This window comes from Diuraphis noxia, unplaced genomic scaffold, assembly GCF_037042655.1.
Source record: "Diuraphis noxia isolate RWA-SAM2 unplaced genomic scaffold, SU_Dnox_SAM2 contig0001, whole genome shotgun sequence".
NCBI lineage: Eukaryota > Metazoa > Arthropoda > Insecta > Hemiptera > Aphididae > Diuraphis > Diuraphis noxia.
This window is the reverse complement of record NW_028301711.1, coordinates 100,858,813-100,885,267: the sequence shown is the minus strand read 5'-3', so window position 1 is coordinate 100,885,267 and position 26,455 is coordinate 100,858,813. Positions and strand designations below refer to the sequence as shown.

The following is a 26,455-nucleotide window of genomic DNA, read 5'->3' as shown; positions in this document are numbered from 1 at the left end:
TTTTCCTGAATGTTTATACTTGCATTTTATATACATGATACAATTTTCAAAATATTTCAAATCTTTTTCATTTATTAATATACATTTTAAATTTTTAATCTTTTTAGTTTTTTTTTTTTTATAAGTGACAATAATATCTTATTTGTTGGGTAAAAAAGCTTCAAAATTTTACAAAAGGATCCTAATATACTGTGACAATGGAAGTTAAAAAAAATATTAAAAATACAAAGTCACAATTTTTTTTTTAATAAGCATTGAAAGACCGAATTTGACAAAATACGATAAAATCACGAAAATTCGCAATTCATTCTGAGTTAAAAATTCATAGAAATTTATCTTTTTATATTTAAGATTTGAAAATTCAAAACAAGATTCTTTACGAGTTTTTCTACTTGTATCAATTAAAAATGTCTACCGGAATGTCAAATTAAATTTGTATGAGCATTTGAATTACAACATTGAATATTCACTAAATTCTTCGTATACCCAAATTCTTATATAAACGTTATTCAATAACGAATAATTGTAGAAACATGAAATTTAGATCACATGTTTATTTTATCATTTCCTATACTTGATAATTTTTTCAAAATATTTCAGCAATTTTTAAGTTATTTATAGTCATAATAAATTTTCCATTCTTTTAAGTTATTCATTCTCTAAATGTCAATACAATTTTATCCGTTGGGTTGAAAACTTGAAAATTTAATACAAGGTTCCCCATAAGTTAACATAATAACAGTTGGAAGGAAAATATTAAAAATACATATGCAAGTTTTTTTTTCATATATAACCGTTAAAAGTTCAAATTTTAACAAAACTTATTAATTGAAAATTTACAAATTCTTTGGTTTTTAAAAAATTATAAAAAGTTTAGCTTTTATAGCTAAGGATTCAAAATTAATAACAAAGTTCCATGTAGCTAGTTTATTTTGTGACAAAAAAAAATCTAATAACCATACAAACACAATTTTTTTTATAGTTATTTTAAGTTTAAATTTGATTGAAATTACATATTAAAGAATCAAAATTTAGTTATACGTAGTGTAATTTAAAAATTCTTTAAAACCCATTATACCGGTAGATAGCATATGAAAACTACATGTTTAAGTAAAAATTAGTGTATTACCAATATAAACTGAAATTAATTCATTCTAAATGCAAAATTACACTTAAAAACAATATTTTTAAATCAAAATAATTTGAGGGTGCTAAGCAAGCCCCTGGCACCCCTGTATGTGGGCCAATGAATTTGAGTAACACATTAGTTATAATATGTGAATTATATAAAATATTATATTGGTAAACTGGCTAATATATTATTTATTTAACATTGACCATGGAGTAGATAAAGATTTTGAGGACTCTTCATAGTTAGTAATATTAAATTACTGAAAATGTAAAACTCAATCAATATTATATTATTTGTTTTACGATTATTGAAATCTGTAAAGTAGGTACTTCCCTATAAATTAGTATAATACACCAAAAACTTGTGTAGGTTGAAATTTAAATATGATGTTTGAATGCGATATTTATTCTTTATACATGATAAATGTAATATATTTGTTCACTCATACCTATAATTCATTTATCTCAATTGAAGGGGTTAATTAAAAAATTAGACAATTCCACTTTTTCAAGGAATTAAATATTTAAAAACTTCTCTATAGGCAAGTGGGTTTAACAACCAGACTAGTCCATTGGCTATTATATATAGGTAAATAGATACCTAAAATTTTTATTGTGAATTCAGTTTTCTGCAAATAATGGTCACTTTTAACATAATGAATAATCTAAATATTTTTCACATTAAATACAATAAGTACTCTAAAATAGAAGTCATAAAAAAATTTATTTCATGTAATAATTTTATATTTTATATTTAATCAAGGGGGCGATCCACCCCCCCCCCCCCCGTAAGACCACCACTGATATGCATATCGTATGCATTTCAGAAATCGATTAATGTGAAATAATATTTACTTCAGTTTTTTTTTAAAAATTAAATAATAATTCAATTCAACAATTTTTTTTTAATGAAAAACATTAAAATGATAATAATTGAGTGGAAAACACCTGATAACTCCATTTCAGATCAAGTTCTAAATATATATTTTTATAAACTGTGTGTAAAACATAGGTATTATACAACTTGAAAGCAAAGGGTTAAAAATTAATAGAAGGTAAAACTGTGTGAATTGAGTTTAATTTTCATCTAGGAGATAGTGTCCAAAGAATAAATCAGAATAGGTATGTAGTGAATATGGTGGGAGGGGTAGTGGACGAAAGAATGGTGGTTTTGAAAAAGATATTATGCATAGAATTAGTGTGGATGGATGAAGTGGAAAAAAGCATTAGGTATTTTATGCGGTAAAAGAAAGCCATTCAGGTTAAAAATAATTTTATAAGACAGTAGTAAGGCTGGTGATGATGTAGGTATGGATAGGAATGTTGGGCAATAGATAAAACAATTGAGGGGAAAATGAATGTTGCAGAAATGAGAATGAGAATGAGAATGGAGAGAAAAGAGAGGACAGAATATGAATGAGTATAAAAGAAGTAGTATAAGAGTGTCTCCAATAGTTAACAAATTACGCGAGTATAGGTTAAGATGGCTAGAACATGATTTAAGAAGAAGCTGAGGCATTTTCAGTGACAAAGAACATGAGTGTTGTAAAAAACATGTACACTCGCCATCTAGTGTACCAAACTAACTAATACGAAGTCACCACCGCATATCTCACGAGCGATAGTTCGCCCGTCAAACCAAATGATATCGACAGAGCGCGCTACCCGGCGACATAGTACATCAATGACAACGGATAAATATTAATTAAGCAACGTTAATTAAGTCAACCCACCTCCTATACCTGATATTATATCCTACTACACTAGGACAATGTATTGGACACTATCAGTATCACAGTGTATGCAAATGTAATAAGAAAACACATCCAAAAGCAAGTATATTAAACTGTGTATCTATATCGTCTGTCACACAAAAATTATGAAAATTTTTTTACATTATTTTTTATAATTATTATTTGAAGAAAAGAACATAAATTATTTAATAAACTTTTTTTATTATTATAAATATAATTATATTATACAAGTTTTCTTACTTCTCTAGTAAAAGGTACATATTAAGGTACAATACAATCATGAATTAATAAAAAATAATCAGTAACACCTGTAAGGGATTCCGATGCTTCAATTTTCTCAATTAAACATCCACTGCTGATGAGGTTGTCGCCGAATCGTTCTGTTTTCAAGTATATCTATAATGGGTGCGTTCGATAGAATAGTAGATGTGCTCAATATAGGGTTCCATATAATTTTTCATCATACGATATCATATAATAAAGTATTTATACAAGCTCATATAGCAGCGTTATATTATATTTTTACCTGTTGGGCCAGGAGGGCCATATTATTATACTTTTTATATACCTTTCTGTTGCTGTGATTTTTATATTATATTGTGGATTTTAAATTATTTGTATATTACAGCAACTTAGTTACCAAAAACCGTGTTACCTTTTATTTTTATTTTAAGTATACACACCACAAACGTACACACCTACACACACCACCACACACTAGCACTCTTTAGTTTTGATCGGCGATCCCGTCCACTTCTATCGAGTCGCTATACACACATATACTCGTACACGCATACACACGGTCGGTCGGTGTGTGAGTGCGCCGCGCGAAGTATTTGGTGACCGGGCGTCACAGCCTATTATTGTGTCGTTCCCGGCCCGTACAGCAGGTAAAGGCAACTTAATTAATTATCAAAAATTCTAATTAAATCTCGTATGACAGTTTTTCATGATTTATAACATTTTCAATATCATAGAAATCAATGTTTGAAAAATCATAAAAAATTAATTATTCAATTTAAACCAGGGATGGAAAACATTTTTAATATTTCCATTTTAAATTCTAAACGGAGCGATGAATGTATTGATTTCACTATGTTGTTTATTTTAGATTCTGAACGAAGTGATGAGTGATGAATGTATCGATTTTACAATGATGTGTGTTTTTTTTTAGGTCTGTGTACAGCATAACTAGTCGAAATAATGCTTCGATTTCAAACTTTGGGGGTGGTTTCCGATGTAAAATTGAAGATCCTTGGTGTATTATAAAGGTCAAAAGTAAACATTTTCCAACAGTTATCAAAAATTCGAGAAAAACAAATAAAATGACAGAAAAACTGGAATTTTTACGCAAAACCAGTTTTCGACCAAATTGATTTTTTTATATGGTTGTAATTCAAAAACTAATCACTGTAAATACTCTAAATTTTCACCAAATGTATATGTTAGTGTTATATATATATACAGTTTAATTTAAAAAAAGTTTTGACTTGTTTTGAGTTATTTATAGACCACTGAAATTTTCAATTTTTTGAGAATTTTTTTTTGAAGTGTCGGTAAAAAAATGTTGGACGACCAAAAAAACTTGAAAATTTAATACAAGGTTCCTTATAAAATATTCTTATAGTGATTAAAAAATTATAAGAATACATAGGCTTACGAAATATGTCGAAAACGCGAAAATTTGCAAGTAATGTTGAAGTTTAAAAATCATAAAATGTTTTCTGTTTATAACTAAGAATTAAAAATATAACACTAAGATTTCCATAAGTTTTCCTTCAAATAGCTATAGAGAAAACTCGAAGCGTCGTTATAGGAAAAATTTTAAGTGCGTTTGAATTTTAATTTTTTTCGAAATAGCGTAACGATAACGATATATCCTAAAACGATTTTAAACATTTGTTATTATTCAAAAAGTATAAGTCGTAGATACGTGAAAATTTTATCAGTTATTTAGATTGACGTTTTCTTTACATTATTTAATTTTCAAAATATTTTGACTTTTTTCGAAACATTTATAGACAACTGAAATTTTCAATTTTTCTGAAAATTTTCTTTTGAAGTGTCGATATAATTTTTATGGCCCTATCAAAATACTTGAAAATTTAATACAAAGTTCCTCATATAAGTTATTCATATAGTGATTAAAAAATTACAAAAATACATATGCACGATTTTTTTTTATTAGCATTTGAAGTTCAAATTTTGACTAAATACATAAAAATTACGGCAATGTTCAAATTATCTTAGATCGAAATTCATAAAAGTTTTTCTTTTTATACTTAAGATTTGAAAATTTTATACAAGGCTCCTAAAATATTTTTACAATAGCATTTGAAAAATAAAAGATATATATAGTCACACATTTTTTTTATAAGCATTTACAGTTCAAATTTTGACTAAATACATAAAAATTACGGCAATGTTCAAATTATCTTAGTTATAAAATTTAACACCAAGTTTTCCATAAGTATTGCTTCAAATAGCTATTGAGAAAATTTGAAGCGTCATTATAGGAAAAATGTTTTGAGTGTTTGAGTTTTAAATTTTTATGAAATCGCGTAATGATAACGATTTATCCTCAAACGTGTCAAACGAATTTAAATATTATTTGTTATACTTCAAAAATTATAAGTCGTAGATACTTGAAAATTTCACCAGATATTTAGATCGGAAATTGAAAAATTGAAAATTTGTTCAATTATTGTACCACAGATTATAACACATATTATATGTGACATATATATTAGACGAGATGATTATATTGTGATTACGAAATGTTTTCATGGATATTAAAGAAGAATTTGTTGGAAAATTTAATACAAAGTTCCTCATAAGTTATTCTTATAGTGATTTAAAAATTATGAGAATACATAGGCACAATTTTTTTTTACAAGCATTTATAGTTCAAATTTTTATGAAATCTGTCGAAAATGTGAAAATATGCAAGTAATTTTGAAGCTGAAAATTCATAATATTGTTTGTATTTATACCTAAGGTTATAAAATTTAACACCAAGTTTTCCATAAGTTTTGCTTCAAATGGCTATACAGAAAATTTAAACGACCTTATAGGAAAAATTTGAGGTGCGTTTGAATTTTAAATTTTTACGACATAGCGTTACGATAATGATTTATCCTGAAACGATTTTAAATATTTGTTATTATTCAAAAAGTATAAGTCGTAGATACGTGAAAATTGTATCAGTTATTTAGATTGGCATTTTCGTTACATGATTTAATTTTAAAAATATTTTGACTTTTTTTGAGATATTAATAGACAACTGAAATTTTCAATTTTTCTGAAAAATTTTTTTGAAGGGTTGATAAAATTTTTTCAGCTCTATCAAAATACTTGAAAATTGAATACAAAGTTCCTCATAAGTTATTCTTATAGTAATTAAAAAATTATAAAAACACGTAGGCACTGTTTTTTTTATTAGCATTTGTAGTTCAAATATTGACTAAATACGTAAAAATTACGAAAATTCGCAAATTATTTTAAGCTAGAAATGTATACAAAAATTTTTTTTTAAATCAAAGATATATCCTAGACTGACAAATCATCTCTGTTCAGAATCGTTTTTCGTGTACAATGATACCTATCAAATCTAACCTACCTTAGTCAGAGGTCCACCCCACCACCTAATGTACAGCAGAGCGACATCCACTTACCCGCTTTTTTTTTTTTAGTTGATTTTATTTTTATTTTGATGTTCATTAATTGGCTTCTTAAATTAACTTTAAAATCGTTTTCCAAAAAAAGTACACTACAAATTGTACTGGTCTTATGATTCTACTTATCTTTTCTCCGGTAGGCATTACTCCAAACATGGCATAGTTTTCGATCTTTTGGAAATATATTATGTATGATTAGATATGTTTTTTTTATTATTATTTTTTTTTTTGTGTCTGTGAACACGATAAGTTGTCGAAATATTGCTAAAGTTATTTATAGACATTTGAAATTTTCGATTGTTTTAGTTTTTTTTTTTATAAATGACATTAGACTTTTATTAGTTTGGTAAAAAAGCTTAACTTAACGAAGTAGATTTTTTACCAAAAGAAGTCGACCGATCTATTTCTATTTGGCTAGTTTCGGTTCCATTTACATTTATTTTAGCATTGTTGGGTTCTAGTTCTAAAAAAGGTTGTTTAAAATATGTACTCAGCCTAGGATATATTTTCCTGTAGGTGGTGAAAAAAGTGGTTTATGTTTTAATGACCTGAACTACAAATGACAACCAACTTTTATAAAAAATTATGCATACATAATTACATTATTTTAAATATTTAGTTTTCAAAAAATGTGCACATTATGAATTAATAATAATATTGTTTATAAATACGTAGCGTCGGAGAGTATAGACGACAGTTGTAAGACTGTACGTGTGACAATAATAGTGATGATAAAAACCAGTTATCCCCGCACCGCGTTCGATCGAAGTACTGGTGGTTGGAATTAAATACAATTTTATTTTTATTAGTATTGTTAGTAAGTTCTTATCGCCCTCTACCGAGAGTTTTATTGTACGCCGCCGAAAAACCCGTCAGTGAGCAATCTATAGTATTTATAATCAATGGTAATTGCCTCTGTTCGGGGAATAACAGCCGCGCTAGAAACAAAGAATAATGAGAATTATCTTTCTACCGGCAGCACTGATATTCCACCAGGTGTTGCAAATCTGTACCCCATAAGAACCCATGTTAAACTGAAAAAGTGTCTCTACTGGTTATTCTGTGATATTATCTTAGTATATTGATAAGATAAAACAACCATAATAAAATTATAAAATTTCAAAATAAAATTTGGAAACTACTAATATAATATATTGCCGTTACTTGAGAGAAAAAGTCGATATGTCTATGCTTGGTAAGTGTAAGCTGCGGCATTCTTACTTAATACCTACTTCTAATTTTTTTTGTTACCTACGGCGCGTGGCGCTTTTAAATCTAAGATAATTTTATTGCCTATTTAAAGTAATTTTAGGGGTATTCTATTTACATTTATAGTGTGAAACTAATAAACTTATCAGATGCCGACGATGCCGTACTCATTTAAAAAATTTTTTTTCGAGTTACGGCACTTTTGCTTAGCAGGGCAGTATGTAGAAATGACCACTTGAACTAAAGAAATATCTCTGTAAAAAAGGTGCTCAGAACATACAAATATATACTATTAATGCAAAGTCTATATGATAACCTAGATAATAAATTTACCTTTAATTTTTATAAGAGGTAAGTTCACTCTAAGTGTTAAGCTAACGAGGCTAAAATGGAACGGAAACAAAACACGCGAGTGTGGCATCTTCTTAATGTCTACTACTGTAGGATAGGCAATGTTAACGATTTTGCTGAATAAAATATAAAACCTTTAAGTTGGATAAGAAATTAAAAATTACGCTGAAGACTGAAGAGTGCACAGAAGATCGACTTTACCTATACTATATATAATATACGTTATGTAATGTACAAGGCAAGTGACAAATACACGTGCATATTATAAGTATATTCACAAATACATAGTCACAATTTTTTTATAAGCATTTTGAGAATTTTGACAAAATCACGAAAATGTGCAAATTATTTTGATTTATAAATTCATAAATATTTATCTTTTTAAGTGGAATATTTAAAATTCATTATAAAAGTCTTTATAAATTTGTCTACTTTTATTAAACTAAAAAATGTCTATTGGAGAGTCAAATTAAATTTTTATGAACGTTTGAATTTCAAATGTTCACAATATTTTACTCGATTTCTCTTATTTTAATATTCTCATATAGTTGTTATTCAAAAACGAATAACTGTAGAAACAAAATTTTCACCGTATTTTTATTTTATCAATTCCTATATTTCATAACATTTTTATAGACATTTGAAATTAGCTTAGTTTTATTTTTTATAAATGTTAATAAAATGTTATTTATTGTGTTAATAACCTTGACAATTTAATATAAGGTTCCCTATGCGTTTACATTATAGCTGTTGGAAAATATTTAAAATACATTGGCACATTTTTTTTTATCATTTTTTATATAACCGTTTAAAGTTAAAATTTTGACAAAATGTTTTTAATTGAACTCGCTTCAAAATTAAAATACAAAAAAAAAGCGGGTAAGTCGTGGATATCGCTTTGCTGTACAGTAGGTTTCTGTAGTGGATGGGATTAAATTTGAATGCAATGATAGGTATCATTGTATACGAAAAACGATTCTGAACGGAGATGATTTGTCAGTCTAGGATATATTATATTTAAATATTGTCATATATTCTATTTTTAAACAAATATTTTATTTTTCAATTGAGACGCATTTTGCATAAGGCATGATTAATCAATTAGTGTAGTTATCATGTAGTTATCATAATTCATAATACCTTATATTATCATAGATATACGAATACCTGGTTTGAGGATAAATCGTTATCATTACGCGATTTCATAAAAATTTAAAACTCAAACGCTCAAAACATTTTTCCTATAATGACACTTCAAATTTTCTCTATAGCTATTTGAAGCAAAACTTATGGAAAACTTGGTGTTAAATTGTATAACCTTAGATATAAATACAAACAATATTATGAATTTTGAACTACAAAATAATTTGCAAATATTCATGGTTTTGACGAATTTTTGTCAATATTTGAAATTCAAATGCTAATAAAAATTTAATTTGAATTTCCGATGGACATTTTTTTTGTGATAAAGATTGAAAAACTTGTAAGGAGCCTTGTATTAAATTTTCAAATCTTAGGTATAAAAGGAAAATTTTTTATGAATTTATAGAATAAAATAATTTACGAATTTTCGTGATTTTTACGTATGTTGTCAAAATTAAAATTTGAATGCATGTAAAAAAAAAATGTAGCTATATATTTCTTTTATTTTTCAACTGATATTGCAAAAGTATATTATGAGCCTTGTATTAAATTCTCAAATCTTAGAATTAAAAAGAAAAACTTTTATGAATTTCGATCTAACATAATTTGAACATTGCCGTAATTTTTATGTATTTGGTCAAAATTTGAACTTCAAATGCTAATAAAAAAAATTTGTGACAATATATTTCTTTTATTTTTCAACTGCTATTGTAAAAAAATATGATAGGAGCATTGTATTAAATTTTCAAATCTTAGATCAAAAAAGAAAAATTTTTATGAATTTCTATCTAAGATAATTTGAACATTGCCGTAATTTTTACGTAATAAGTCAATATTTGAACTTCAAATGCTAATAAAAAAAATTGTGCCTATGTATTTTTATAATTTTTTGATTACTATAAGAATAACTTATGAGGAACTTTGTATTCAATTTTCAAGTATTTTGATAGGGCCAAAAAAATTTTATCGACCCTTCCAAAAAATTTTTCAGAAATATTGAAAATTTCAGTTGTCTATAAATATCTCAAAAAAAGTCAAAATATTTTGAAAATTAAATCATGTAAAGAAAATGCCAATCTTAATAACTGGTAAAATTTTCAAGTATCTAGGACTCATACTTTTTGAATAATAACAAATATTTAAAATCGTTTCAGGATAAATCGTTATCGTTACACTATTTCGTAAAAATTTAAAATTCAAACGCAATTAAAATTTTTCCTATAATGACGCTTCGAGTTTTCTCTATAGCTACTTGAAGTAAAACTTATGGAAAACTTAGTGATGTATTCTTAATCTTTAGTTATAAACACAAAAAATTTTATGATTTTTCAGCTTCAAAATTACTTGCAAATTTTCACATTTTCGACAGATTTCGTAAAAATTTGAACTATAAACGCTTATAAAAAAAAATTGTGACTTACGATTTTTAATTTTTTTTAGCTACAATAAGAAAAACTCATAAGGAACCTTGTATTAAATTTTCAAGTTTTTTTGGTCGTCCAACATTTTTTTACCGACACTAGTGTAAATTTCAGTGGTCTATTAATAACTCAAAAAAAGTCAAAAGTTTTTGAAAATTAAACTGTATATAGAGAACACTAACATAAACATTTGGTGAAAATTTCAAGTATTTAAAGTGATTATTTTTTGAATTACAACCATATAAAAAAATCGATTTGGTCGAAAACTGATTTTGCGTAAAAATTCCCGTTTTTCTGTCATTTTTTTTTTGTTTTTCTCGATTTTTTTGAAAACTGTTGGAAAATGTTTACTTTTGACCTCTATAATGCACCAAGGATCTTCAATTTTACATCGGAAACCACCCCCAAAGTTTGAAATCGAAGCATTATTTCGACTAGTTATGCTGTACACCGACACAAAAAAAAAAAAAAAAAAAAAAAAAAACACACATCATTGTAAAATCAATACATTCATCACTTCGTTCAGAATCTAAAAGTCCATTATGAGGTCAACTTAATATTAATCTTACCTTTAAATTTTATAAGTGGTCAATTTATTCTGGCTTTTAAACTAACTGATCTGCCGAGCGTAAAATTTGCTATATATTGTAGAGGTGATTTTGAATATCTATTTTTTCAGATGAGATATTATGATAAAATTAAATATTTATTTATTTCAGTTTTTAAATGGGCCAGGCCCAAATATATACATAATAAAATAGCAATCGATCGTTAAAATAATATACGAAAAAAAACAGAATAATTATAGAAAAAAAACAATATAAATTATTATATAATATACTTAAAGGTATGAATTAATAAGAAAGAAATTACTATATTTTTTGAATGAGTTTAAGTTTGGTGATATGAACAGATCGATATTTAATTCATTTATAGTTTTATAGTTATTTGGGGAATAATTTTTGTATCTAATTTAAAATTCAAATGAGTAGTTTATCAATTATTAAAATGTTAAATAAAGGATAACTGCCTCTTAATAAGGCTTTATAAAAATATAGAATATATTTAATATTAGATTTGATACCTATTCATTATACTCTGCAGGACTATTTTTACAAATTATAAATGTTGATACATTAATATAACCTAATTATAATGATTTACAAATCAAAATAGCTGCCAAATCCATAATCAAGGACCTATGATCTATTTATCCTATATTAGTACACAAAGTTAAATAACCATACAGGAGCTTTAGAAGCTAGAATGGGATTCCCTACCAGAGTCTTATGCCTTTGATTATAGGTCATTATTTAAAAACATCCCTATTCAACCATGGTCCAATCCCTCAAGATGAGCCGATCTGCCATAACTAAATTCACCAGATTACGCGGGAGTATATCGATTGCGTCGAAATTACCTTTTTACATGTAAAAATCTATTGATTCCGCCGAACTTTTTTATATATTGATTCCGCCGGCTATCGACTCCGCAGAACTTAATCGCATCGGTTTTCATATATCTTAATCAATATAATCTATGAAATTGAAGACATATTTCGCTTGATATTATTAGAAATAAAAGTAATTATAATTATATTGATGAAACATCAGAATTTAATCAAAAAATATGGGCATCTTCTTTAATTTCTTCCAAACAAACTACAACTTAATGATCAATTCAACAAAGCACACCCTAATATATTTTTGTTTTCGCATGTCTTAAATTTAAAGATTCAAACTGATACATATATAATATAAGAGTGCTCGATAATAATAAAATAAGTAAAAATAAAAATTATGAAAGAAAAAATATAAAAAATATACAGAAAAAATTTTTGAAGACTATTTAAATAAAAAAATTGATAGAAAAAACACAGTCAGTGGAATCAACATAAACAAATATCCGCCGAAATTGATAACCGGCATAATCAATATAAACAAATATCGGGCGGAATCGATAGCCAGCGGAATTGATATTAAAACGGCGGAATCGATAAAAACCCGATTACGCACGGGCCACAGCCTATACTACCTCACCACTCGTTTAAATTGGGACTCAACAGTAGCACGTATTGTCCCCTATCCAACTACCGAGGCTGGAGAAATGGGTGAAAACCACGGGATTTTGAAAAACCAAACTTTTTTCGGCTCAGTCGTTTGTAAGTCGTTTGTAAAGTTTTGTAAAAACAAAATTTTCGTTTGTAAAGAAAACCGAAAAAAGTTATGACCATTTCAGGGTGGGGGGGGCTGGAGAAATGGGTGAAAACCACGGGATTTGGAAAAAACCAAACTTTTTTCGGCTCAGTCGTTTGTAAAGTTTTGTAAAAACAAAATTTTCGTTTGTAAAGAAAACCGAAAAAAGTTATGACCATTTCAGGGGGGGGGGGGGGCTGGAGAAATGGGTGAAGACCACGGGATTTGGAAAAACCAAACTTTTTTCGGCTCAGTCGTTTGTAAAGTTCTGTAAAAACAAAATTTTCGTTTAAAGCATACTGTAAAAGAATTTGTTCATGGGAATTGTATGACGACTTGGCTACAAATTCCATAACGGTTAATTCCACGAAAAAAGTGTCTTGCGATTATATTTTTTATACAGTGTAATTATACAATTGGAAGCAAGTAAACTTTTTAAAAAATGTACATAATTTAATTTGAAAGCATTAAAAATAATATTTTTACAAAGAAGAACTTAATTTTGTTTTACAATAGTTTAATATTTTACTATAATATTTTTATTTGTTAACAAGGTATATGATTTATTTCCATGATAATACAGAAATTTCAATAAATATTTGCAAAGAGAAATAGTTTATTTTTTTAAATTATTATACATTTATAGGACTCCTTTACTATAGCTCCCTCACTAAATTTTCCTAAAAAAACGCACGGGTACGATTGAATTTTTTTATAACTATATTATAATATTATATTGAATATTATAAAATATTAAATAGGTACCAAACTCATAAGTCTAATAATTTATTATATTTATTAATTGTGTTAAGTTTCTTAACGTTTCTATACGTTTTTAAATTTAACAGGAACTGTATTGGTTTTATATAATTTATTTTAAAACATAAGTTTCTACAATTTTACATTATTTTTATAATTTTTACATTTTTATCTACCTCCCTTGTTGGATAAAACATTATCGACTTTTGATTTTCAAATAGCAAGCTATATATGAAGTTTCAAAAACTGTATTTATTTAAAAATAATTTTATGTTAAATTTATGTTTTTATAATAAACCGTTGACGATATATAGACATTTGGTGAAACTAAGGGACTCAAAAAAATAAAACAGTTTGTCCATTTTAATTTGCCTATGTTTAAGTATATATTTTTATTGGTAAAAATAATTTGTACTACCTATATAAATAATTATCAATCTACAAAAAACGTTTGAGCCGAAAAAAGTTTGCCCCACCCTGAAACGGTCATATCTTTTTCCGGTTTTCTTTACAAACGAAATTTTGTTTTTACAAAACTTTACAAACAACTGAGCCGAAAAAAGTTTGGTTTTTCCAAATCCCGTGGTTTTCACCCATTTCTCCAGCCCCCCCACCCTGAAATGGTCATAACTTTTTTCGGTTTTCTTTACAAACGAAAATTTTGTTTTTACAAAACTTTACAAACGACTTACAAACGACTGAGCCGAAAAAAGTTTGGTTTTTCCAAATCCCGTGGTTTTCACCCATTTCTCCAGCCCCCCCCACCCTGAAATGGTCATAACTTTTTTCGGTTTTCTTTACAAACGAAAATTTTGTTTTTACAAAACTTTACAAACGACTTACAAACCTTAAGTTATGTTTTGATAAACATTATTGGTGTTGGGGGGGCTGGAGAAATGTCCGTATGAGGTTTCGTTGCGAAGGGTGGTATGTGCCTTACTGTGAGATGATGGTAAAAAGGCGCAAGCCAGCAGGATACGGCTGCAGGTACTCTCTCCGTCACACAGTTGGTTATCGTTGTCCCCTACCCAACTATGGTGGAGAATACTGTGACTTTCAACACCTACTTACAAACTGTCCATCTCTCTCCATCCAAAGATCTCAGCTAAAGAATCTCTTTTCCACCTCTGGCATTAATTTTTCCCTCATAGATGCTCTTTCAACCGACAATGCTAACATAATAAAACATACGCTACATTTTATTCTACAATCAGTCCTCCGAATTTAAAAGTGTAAGCTTTATCAACTATATTATTCCAGATTAATGTACATTAATGTCGAGATATCATAATGTAATGTTAAAATCTCATTAAATAAATAAAAAAAAAAAGTTAAATAACTTAACAACCACTCATTCGAATCTTGATTTTGATAATTCAATAATTTCAGACAAATTATCAGATAAATAATTTATTGATAACACAGCTATAATATATAATAAATAAAGGTAAATAGATGCAGTAGGTACTTAAATCAAGATTACTCGAATTTTAGCAGTAAGTATAATATTCTTATACCATATTATATTTTATTATACATTAAACTTATTTATATCTACAGGAAAGACCACGGAATATATGTTCTAATTTTCAATACATTTTTAAAAGTGATATCACATTATTCTCAAATTCTGTAGCATTAAAGTCTGTTGACTTGATATTATTATAATTTAATATAATTTTAAAAATTGTCAGTCATTTTTTCTTTCAATAAATTTTAAATAACTGTATTACGCTCTACTCCTATTTTAATGTCTTAAACTAAAATGTATGATACAGTTTTTATCTTAACTTATTTAACTTATTATTCGAATATCTATAAGCAGTCAAATACATGATTTATTCATACGCACAATATTACAATTTATTAAGGTAATAAATAATCAAATATAAGTACTTTACTATAGTAGTATAATGGATGATCCGTTGTACGTAAGAGTGTAAGACACCCATTACTTCAAAAGCTATTTAAACTTTTTAAAATATTGTTTAAACATAATTTTTAATCGTTAAAAATGCATTATGCCTTATTCTAAAGCAGAATATTTGTTGTAATATTTTTTATTATAAAAATCGAATTTTGAAATAGAAGTGAATGAGTTATAAGTAGGTATATTTAAAGTGTTTATGAGTAGTTAAGTAGTTCAATAAGCGTACAGGGAAACATTTTGGTTCATTATTATCCGCTCGTCTTATATTTAAATAGGTGCTTGTAACTAATAACTAATTCTTCAAAATTTGATTTTTTTAGACCGAAATGTATTTTACAATAATATTTGGCTTCGGAATATGAAATTAAAAGTGTTTATTGTCCTTCAAAACAGAACAAAACTTAAAAAACTTATAACGACAAAACCTATAGAATTTTTTTTTAATGGCCTAAAATGTGTGCTTTATTACGTTAAATGGATTACACCATGTACATTAATTATAGATTGCAAAATAAACTCGTCATGAATTTAGACATAATTCATAATACTAGAAAAATAAAAAAGCTATAGTTGCGAGTATGTCGAGGTGACGATCTGCTGTACAATAGGTTACAAGTGGGTAACTGTAATAGATGGTCTTAAATTAAACTTTAATAATATAATATAATTGTATACAAAAAGTGATTTTGAACAGAAACAGCTTGTCAGCCTAGGATATTGTATACTACATTTATATAGCTATTAAAAATACAGTATTTGGTAAGTTGAAATAATATTATTTGCATATTATCATAATTGTATACAATAAAATTCTTTAGAAGTTTCAAGTCTCGCAATATATTTAAACGAATAATATTTTTAAATTACAATAGGTACCAAACTAAAATTATTATTATTCGTTTAAATATCTAATTTCAACCAAATTTTATCTTAAAATAACTATTCAAAAACTGTGTTATAAAAGTTCACATTCTATAAACTTTTAATTAGGTACGAAATAGTTTTTAAATATTAAATTTGAACTTAAAATGCTTATAAAAAAATATTATATTTGATATATGTGTTTTCAATATCTTAAAAACTGCTACTGTAACAATATATATCACAGGAGCCTTGCATTAAATGTAGCTTTTCGACTCTACGAATAAAATTCGTAATAAATAAACGTTAAATTGAGTGATTCACTCATAATAAATACTTAATGTTGTAAAAATCCGAAATTTTGAATTTTTGTGATGGATACATTTGGACGTAACTCATTAAATATAATCCATTAATATTAACCATAAACCATCCATAGGATGATCAGGATGGAAATCTATGACACTAACTCATCTGGGGATTCACTGCACTGATCAATGTGAGAATAAACTGCATGATAGGTATATATTATAGGTACATAATGTTATATTATGTAAGAGCGACTTTCACGTTTCACTTCTGCAGCAGTCATGTTTTTAGTGCAGTGAAAAGATTAACAATGTACCTAATATTGACAAAAAATTATTGAATAATATATACATCTACGAAGTATGATGTATTATAATTTCTGTTACATCGATAGAATCGTGCATGTATTAATATGCATAAATATTATACTTTTATTCTAGTTAAAGTTTAATAAAAAAAATCTTAATTTTCGGGATACATATAACGTATTAATTTAATCGATCAATCTTGAGCTACTAAATCGTGTTTAAAGGATCAATAGCTCGCAATTATTGATTCATTAAATGTTTAGTGATTGTTCATGCAACCTGGCATATTAGTATTGTAAAGTACTACTATTACATAATAGGTTATGTATTCGTTCAATCTCAAATATAATATGTTTTCAGAATTTTAGGAAAAAATAATCATGTATGTTGTGCATAGGTAATGTTTGTAATGAACCTTCAATTAGCTAAATACTTATTTCAATAGTTTGAACGTGGATTTCACAATATCGCTTTAAAATTTAATTACTTAAAAACAATTTCAATATATCTGTCGTATAATAAAAGTAGCCAAGTGACCGCTAGGTAATAGTATATTTTCACACAATTACATTCTTTTATTTTAACTTGAAATAAGTTTATCTAAATTCAAAATAAATATACAAAAACTGTATTATAAAAGTTAACATTTTATACTTTTCTAATTAGGTACGAAATCATTTTTAAATTTGACAAATTTTATTAAAATTTGAACTTAAAATTCTTATAAAAATATTTTGTCTATGTAAAAATATAATAACAAAACTATTTGAAACATTTAAATTATTTGTATACATGTTACAGAAAAAAATGTCTTATTAATATTTTTTTATAATTAGTATTTGGAGTCTGAGTTTTTTTGTAAATTTTAAAAAGAGAACGATGCATAAAAAAGTTTGAGAAACACCACACTTTATCATATATTTGTATTATGTTTTTTCAATTATTTATTAAATATAAAAATATGGATTTCAAAATTAAATTAGTTCTTCAAATCAAACCTAAAATACAAAGTTGATAACTACACAGAAGCGAGGAACTTCATTATATTTAAAGAACTGAAAAATATCAATTTATTTTTACATGCAAAATCATTTGTATTTATTTATAAGAATATTATAGAAATCGGTCATGAGAAAAAAAAATATCAAGCCTCACATTAAATTAATAATGCGTAATATGGCTCGACGACTACTAAGCTAGCAAACTATTGATAACTTTTCGAGAGCACAAGTCAGCTTCAAGTGTGCTTATGGACAAAAGTTGCTACCTTCGCAAAAATCTCTCCCCCCCTCCCTGTCCTTTACAATTTTTATCGTTCGTTCACGCCAAAATCTTTTATTTCATTATTATTATTTTTTTTTAATTGCATCTCATACTAAAGTGATGACGTAAAAGTCTTAAATTTCTGTGTGTCAAAGAGATTACGTGCATTGATACTTGAAAATACACGCATACACATATATTTGTATACATATTATATAACGTCGATATTTCATTAATATAAAATCTAACTTAATGTAGTCTGCTTGCAATTTAAGCTGTACAATTGTTCAAATCATCATTATATATGATGAAATAGATTTTAAAAAAATCAGTTTTATAAATATCACATTAAATTAATACTAACGCAATAGATACATGTACCGATGCATATAAGTATCTACAACAAAAAAAAACAAATTAACTAATTAGTCGAATTGGTAAATTCGTATTTAATATTATTCCTGTACTGTACTCGCTTTATAAGTAGATCAATATTTTATAATAAATTAAGTGTATTGATTTAAGTTTGAAGGTGTAATGTTCCTATTAGTATACCTAGTATGATCCACATTGATTTCTGTGTCGATTGTTGGTACAAATTGTTCCAATAATTGTTCAAGCTATAACGTATAATTCCAATATAATACAGGTAATTAAGCCACCAAATACAATAATCGTAATAATATACAAATTTCAAAACAAAAAAGATATTATTCGCGTTTGTTCCACGCGTTCCTCAATGCCAGGCGCGTTGGTTATTGGTACTATATTATGTTTAGTATACTAATAGTACCTAAATAAACGTGTAATAATTTGACACTAAAAGGAATTTTTATTTAATTTTTTTTTTTAACTATAAAAACCTTCGATAACAGATCTTACATATTTTTAGTTTCCAAGAGAAATTTATTAATCGATTAAATAGATATAACTACTACAAATCCTACGTCCACGAATAAAAATTATTAAGAATATTTAACATATAATCCAAATAGCTGCAGTAATAAATAATAACAAGGTTTTTAATGAGAAAATTACGAGTTTAATAAATATAGATATATATTTTTGTACGATTAATATTGAATAATAATGGACAATCATAAAAATATTATCATATAAAATTATACCAATAAATATGGTAATTTTTCTCAACTACCAAACCAATATTTTTTTCATTCAAACATTTTAATTCACTCAGTTGGTATCTTTACAAACAATTTCATATAAAACATGTGATAATACCTCTGTAAGCATTAAATTATTTATAAAAAAAAACTCTTCAGTGAGTAAACCCCTATATTTTAGCTCATTCATATAATTTATAATAAAGAATTATTTGATACAAATGGTCTAAAATGTAATCATAAATAAAATCAGTCACGTAGTAATTCATAAAATATGGGTTGTACATGATTTATATGATGATATATTTAGTAAACGTGTTTTATCTATCGTATCTCTAGATGCATTGGGTATTCAAAATAAGGTGGAATACTTAGGGCCCTTTAAGTTATTTTGAACCGCTTCCATTATTATGCACTTAACTAAAAAAAAATTTTATGTGATGAAATCAATCATATAATGTAATATATTTTTGAGATTTAGATAATATCCATAAAAAAAAAATAAAAAACATACCACCAGTATACATGGAAATATTCTAATACAGCGGTAAAAATAAATTATAGTACAAAATTCAGATACAGCTTTATAAAATACAAACTGTCAATTAATTTTTGTTTTGTTGCCTACACTTAATCTCGGAGTCGTAGCACTGTTGTTCTCAAAAAGGATACCTCATCTACTTAGTACGTCTATGGCGCAAAGTCAGTGACACCTACTCAAATATGTAAATTGAAACAACTGCAGTACGCCAACCAATACGTTATATTTTATCGGTCAAGATGTATTTCATTATTATTATTATTTAAATGCCTATCTCTTTAATCTACACTATAAACTATGAAGTAACTATTACGCGTATATACATAGGTGCTCAACAGCTTTATGTATCTATGTCCTAACACGTAATCATTGATATATTTGATTTGAGATAAAATAAAAACCCGTTGGACCACCGGTTTTCGACTTAAAATAATAAGTTTAATTTTAATCGAGAATAAATTTTTAAACTATCAAAAAAAAAAAAATTATAAAATTAAAACTATGCTTGGATAAACTGCTATAAATGCATTTGGTTATATACCTACTTATATTTAAAATTTAAAATAATTAAAACAGCGAATAGATTTTACTACTCATCTAAGCTATACTATAGGTATACCTACTCGTGTAATTATATTAATATATTATGATTGTGGACGATAAACAAACTATATAAAGTACCAATATGGCCATAGATCACGAGAAATAATTAACTTCTATAACAATTAGTTGATGTTTACATAAATAGACGCCATTCTGCATGCATATACATTCATGTACATATACGATGTAAAAACATTTTTATTTATTAAAATATTGAGATATACAACCATTAAACATAAAACTCCATCGGATATAAATATTAATAACTAAATATATTTTATTATAAAAACATAAAAATGTGCGATATGCTATGTGCAGTTTTTGACGCACAGATATATTGGATACTGATTAGCGATTTAGTTGGATTTTATATATTATAAATTAAATAATATCGTAGGAAACAAATTTAAGTAGTATTATAACTAACACTTTAAAGTTTAATATTGTGTCTTTGTTATATTATGTACCTACCCAATTAAAAATTGTATAGGATTTTGAGTATGTATACTAAACATGGAACAAATATTAATTAGTTATTAAAAACATATTGTAGCGTATAATTTATTGTATCACTACACGTTTTAGTTGCCTTCCCTCAAAATGTACCAATGCACTACGTAGGTAGGTAGTTGTTTGTAAAAAAGAAATATTATTCACGAATGATATTATTGTTATGTACCTTGTACCTATGGATTTGGTTTGTGTACGATCAATTATTTTTTCTAAAAATAATTTTTTACGTAATAATATTATGTATCTTGACTTAGGAAATTAAATACGATTATATTGCATGCGTGACTGTTAAATAAAAATTTGATTTTCCCTATTAATCAATTAATTGGAACCCTTCAGACAGTGGAGTATACATAAGAACGTGTGTTTATAATAATAGCGTAATGTATGTATAATTCAGTGGCACCTAGACAGGTGTCCTGCAAATATTGAAACTATGCATCTTATGGAAGGTAGTGGGTGAAAACTGATGGTGTTTATGTAAAAAAATTGTTAATGGATAGATGGACGTATAAGTGTATATACTGTTAATTGTACGTGATCTCAAAGTTCGTCTAAATGCTACCGCAGTGCACTTATGTGTCATAATTATAACCCCCTTGCCCTCAAAAACTATAATTGTCCCAAAATAATTCCTATATGTTGTATGTAACTACACACAGGTTAGATTAGATTAGGTACTTACATGTATTGTTTTAGATGCGAAGAGCTATTGAAATATCTGTATCAGCGCGTCAAGTCCACTCCAGCTCGACGAAACAAAAATACATTTAATCGCTCCAAGAAAAACGTAGATAGATATTATAACATTAATATGATGATATTATAGTGTGGAGTGCGTAGCTGTTACTCGCATCCTAACCAGCAAGTGTTACGCGAGGGCGTTAGAGATTGATTGACTGGCTCTTCTCAGTAGTGTGTGCTTGCGTTCCTTCGCCCTCCGATGTTATGCTGCATCATACGTCATTGTGACCCATATATATATATATTATGATAGTTCGATCGTCAGCGACGCCAATCGAAGAATAAATAACGACATTAAGAAATGGCAATCAAATAGCGATTTCCACATCAGTTCTGAAACAGAAACACAATAAGTAATAAGTATTATAAGTTATAACGTATAAGTTAAAAATAGTATTTTACATAATTATATTGCCATATTATTATTGTTGTATAAATTGATTTTAACAGATAGCTACCTACTTCTGCATTCGATTTATTTATACACACATTGTATACTTTATTATATTAATAGTTTAATTATATAATATATATAATAAATATAAAACATATTATATAAATATATAATATATCATATATTATTATTATTTTTATATTAATTAAAGTTTATAGTTGTATATTACACCTAAACCAACTTTAAATACTTATAACTCATAAACTACTAGCCCTAAATTCGATTTTTATGATTCAAAATACTTAGAAAAATATTCTGCTTTAGAATATGAAATTAAAACTCTATGTTGTCATTCAAAAAGGTAAAAAACTTAAAAAATTATAATGATCAAAAATATTTAAAAATATAATTTTTTAATAAAAACGTTGGTTTTTTAACAACTTGAAAACGTCTAAAAAAATATTTTTTTAAATAATAATGAGTGTTGTTTGATAAAAGAATCACCCTGTATATTATATCCTACCGTGTTATTGCACCATCGACAATTGTGCGCATTTTCTAAAATCAAATTTTTCTTCTAATGTAAACTATGTATATATATATATATATATTTAATATTATGTAACTATAAAAAGGTTTTTAATTAATTTTTTAAATTTAAATTTAAATTTTTTTTAAATTGTTACTTTAACAAAGTATAAATATTTAATACCACCCTTATTGGAATGTAAGCATGTCTGATTATGATTATAAGTATTTATGTTGAGTGTCGGATAGAACCAAAACAATTTAATTTAAATAGTAAAACTGCTTTAAATAATACTATCGTCGTAGAAAAACGAACGCTTTTGAGTTGCCATACTTCAAAAACCACGGCATGATCATTAATGCTCTTAAGTATTTTTATCTCAAAACTAAAAACAGGAATGGGATACTTGGGTGACCTCATGAGTTTTCTGAACAACGAGACAATAAGTTGAAAAACTAATATTTTTGTAAAATATAGAAAATCTCAAATCATAGATACACATTTTTAAAATTGGTTCTTAAAAACCCGATCGAAATATAGGTTATACAAAAAAGAAAAATACGAAAAGTTATACCTACCTAAATTTAATAATGAACAAAATAATATTTGATCGTTTGACATCGATGGACATCAATAGTTGAAATGATGAATTTTTTTCCGATCAAATATATTATACTAAAAACTTAGAATAAAGTATTCGCAAATTGCACTATAATATATTATGGTTCAATTTTCAAAGACTCTATCTCACACCTAAAATCGTATCAGTGTTACAGTATGAATATAATTTCATTCAAAAAATTATTGAAATAGCTTAATTCGCTTAAATTTGTGTTATTATTGGTAAAATTAGTGAGATTGTAAAAAAATATACACAGGTTAATAGGAATATATAATTCAAAAAATTTGCAGCAATAACCAATAGTTGACATTACGGATGTAGTGTATTGTAATATATGGCAGAAGTTTTGTATATTCTGTATATTTTATATATAATATTATGTAAAATATTATAGTGTGATGTTATTTAAAATTTACAAACTTTTTAGTCATTAATGTAATGATTATTTTAATATTAGTGACTATGTATGATTTTATTGTATATCCATCACTTCTATGGCAAATTTGGAGTATCGATTGATACGTAGGTATAAGATACGTTTACAGGATTAAAAATTAAAATGTAAAACCTACAATGCCTCAAATTAAAATTTATAATCCGATAATTATTATTATAAACCGTATTAAAACAAACGTAGGTACTAAATAAACGTTGATATTATAAATAACAGATATGCAAAAAATGTAATCTTAAATTAAGAACATTTAATTTATTAAAATTAAAAGCTGTTTATATACGAAACTATTCAAAAAACAATTTTATATATCATGAATCGTAAATTTTTACCTTGCTTTTGGCCTCCGCAAAAGTTTCACCCAGTGAGGCCCACTATTTTTTTGTAAGAAAAAAAAAATAACTTTTTCATATATTAACAAACCTAATTCTATGTCAAGAATACAACATGCAAATGCAACACATTTTGAACCTATAGCTTGTCGTCAGATTAATATCGTCGCGTAACTAAGATTATAACTATATGGCATAGGAATATTAAAAGTGAATGTCTCTAAAAAATCTCTTTACAGACATGTATAATTCCACTTAAGAACCCAAAATTATGCGTTAAAAATATGCACTTAAAATTAATTTTTATAACCATTTGTTTTTAATACTTAATTGAATTTATTAATTATTTAAATTAATAATACCTACTTATTATTTAGAAATTTTGTATAGGTATATGAAATAATTTTCAACTATGTACAATGTCCGTTAAATAGATAATAGTTTAAGAATTTTTTTAAATTTATGATATATTCAACAAAAAATTGCATGTAAAATATAATTAGGTATAGGTACTGTCCTAAAAGTAAATGTTACGTAAGAAATAAATTTATATTCTTAAAGCTTTATAATGCATAATACCTTTGTGATCGTATTAATTGTTCCTAACACAGCTATAGTCTTTAATATATATTATTTTTTTTTTTTTATTTTTTAAATTTTTAATCTAGAAATTATACAATATATACATAAAAAAAAGTACAATAAGCATAAATAATGGTTTTTTAAAAAAAAATTAAAAACTAAAAATATATTATTAATATAATATAATAATATAATATAATTATTAATATATTAGGTATAGAAAAGTCCTCTACACTCTACAGTATAGTTGGAATCCTAACGTAATAATATTAAATATCACTTACAAGCATTACTAAATACTAATAATAAATTTATTTAGGTAGTTGAAACTACTATATCCATTACAGTATCATTGTGTACATAATATAGAAATATTAGATACTTACATTTAATAGCAAATTAAAGCCATCGATATTTTAAAATCACTCCGTCCGCCTCGATATCGCTATGCGTTGTAACTCTCTGCAAAAGTACGTAACGTTTGCCTGGGGCTTTGAACGGAATCACGTAGGTATTATATTATAAAATGTCGACGGCGGTCTCGACTCTCAAGTGTCCGAGAAGATTACTACGCCATCTAGCGTTATGCTAATTTAATTTTACAGTGTAGACGACAATTATTGAGGAACGATCGATACGTTTTTTGAATGAACAAGCAAATGCAACACAACATTATTATATTAAATTTTGCTTAGTCACACATAAAAATTCCTCCATTCACGTTTCTCATGTGCTCTCCTGCGATCAGTGCTCCTCATTATCATACGGTCGGTATAATTATTATGGTCAACAGAGACGCGCAGTACCTACGTGTGTTTTGGGTTTTTTTCATCGGAGAGACTATTTTTTACTTAATATTCACGACTGTTTTTAACGTACATTTTTACATGATACAATTAATGTAGACTGTACCATTCTGACTTTTAGCATGCAAATATTATGTAAATAATGTAAAAAAAATTACAAATATACTGTAAGAAACTACCGCATTACCGTTTGATTTGTATTCATCAGTTCATAGTCTCAACTAAGGGCGCGAGGCTTATAGAAGGAAAGCCTCCCAACTTTTATTTTAGCCTCACTGACATAGTTAAAGTGCAGACCAGATAATAAATTATTAGAAAAGAATAAAGATTAACAATAACCAGAGAAATTTAAAGCAGTTAAAGAGTAGGTACCTATTATTGTTCAAAAAACTGTTTTTCTGAATTTATATAGAATGCTACAATTATCACATTCTGTTCCAATAAGCTCCATAACTAGTATCAACAATGCGCCGAATAAATACTTATGTAAGGATATAAGGTCAACTATGTAACCGAATCTTATCTCTAAGTTGTCTATTGCCTATTGAAAAATATTCATCAGATGTTTTAAATTAAGAAGACTTAAAAAAAAAAAATTAACTACTTAATACTGAGCAGAGACTAAAACTGTGATGACTAGTGTATTATCCCTACCCATAAGAATTCTTTAATTTTCACTTATACTTTAAGATACTAAAAAATTTGAATTGTTTACTAAAATAATCAAACTAACTGACTAACTAAACCTCCTCATTCGACTTTCTTATAATTCGTATTAATAAAATTCAATATTTATTACACTTTTATTAACAATTAATGTAATGGTGTCATACCTATTAGGTGCCTACTTAATTTATTTATTACTAAAATGTTAAAGCAGAATCCTTAAACGCTACATTT

The 26,455-nt window shown here is 26.5% G+C and overlaps 1 protein-coding gene across 1 annotated transcript in view; it reads right to left on the bottom strand.

Moving 5' to 3' along the window:
- ort (glycine receptor ora transientless) overlaps positions 1–25,274 on the bottom strand; it is a 110,424-nt gene extending 85,150 nt beyond the window's left edge. The window contains exons 1-2 of the mRNA XM_015512367.2: positions 25,136–25,274; positions 21,778–22,169 (exon numbers count right to left, since the gene is read on the bottom strand). The gene's annotated coding sequence lies outside the window, so the exon portion shown is untranslated. The remainder of the gene's footprint in view (positions 1–21,777; positions 22,170–25,135) is intronic.
- Positions 25,275–26,455: the final 1,181 nt, after the last annotated feature.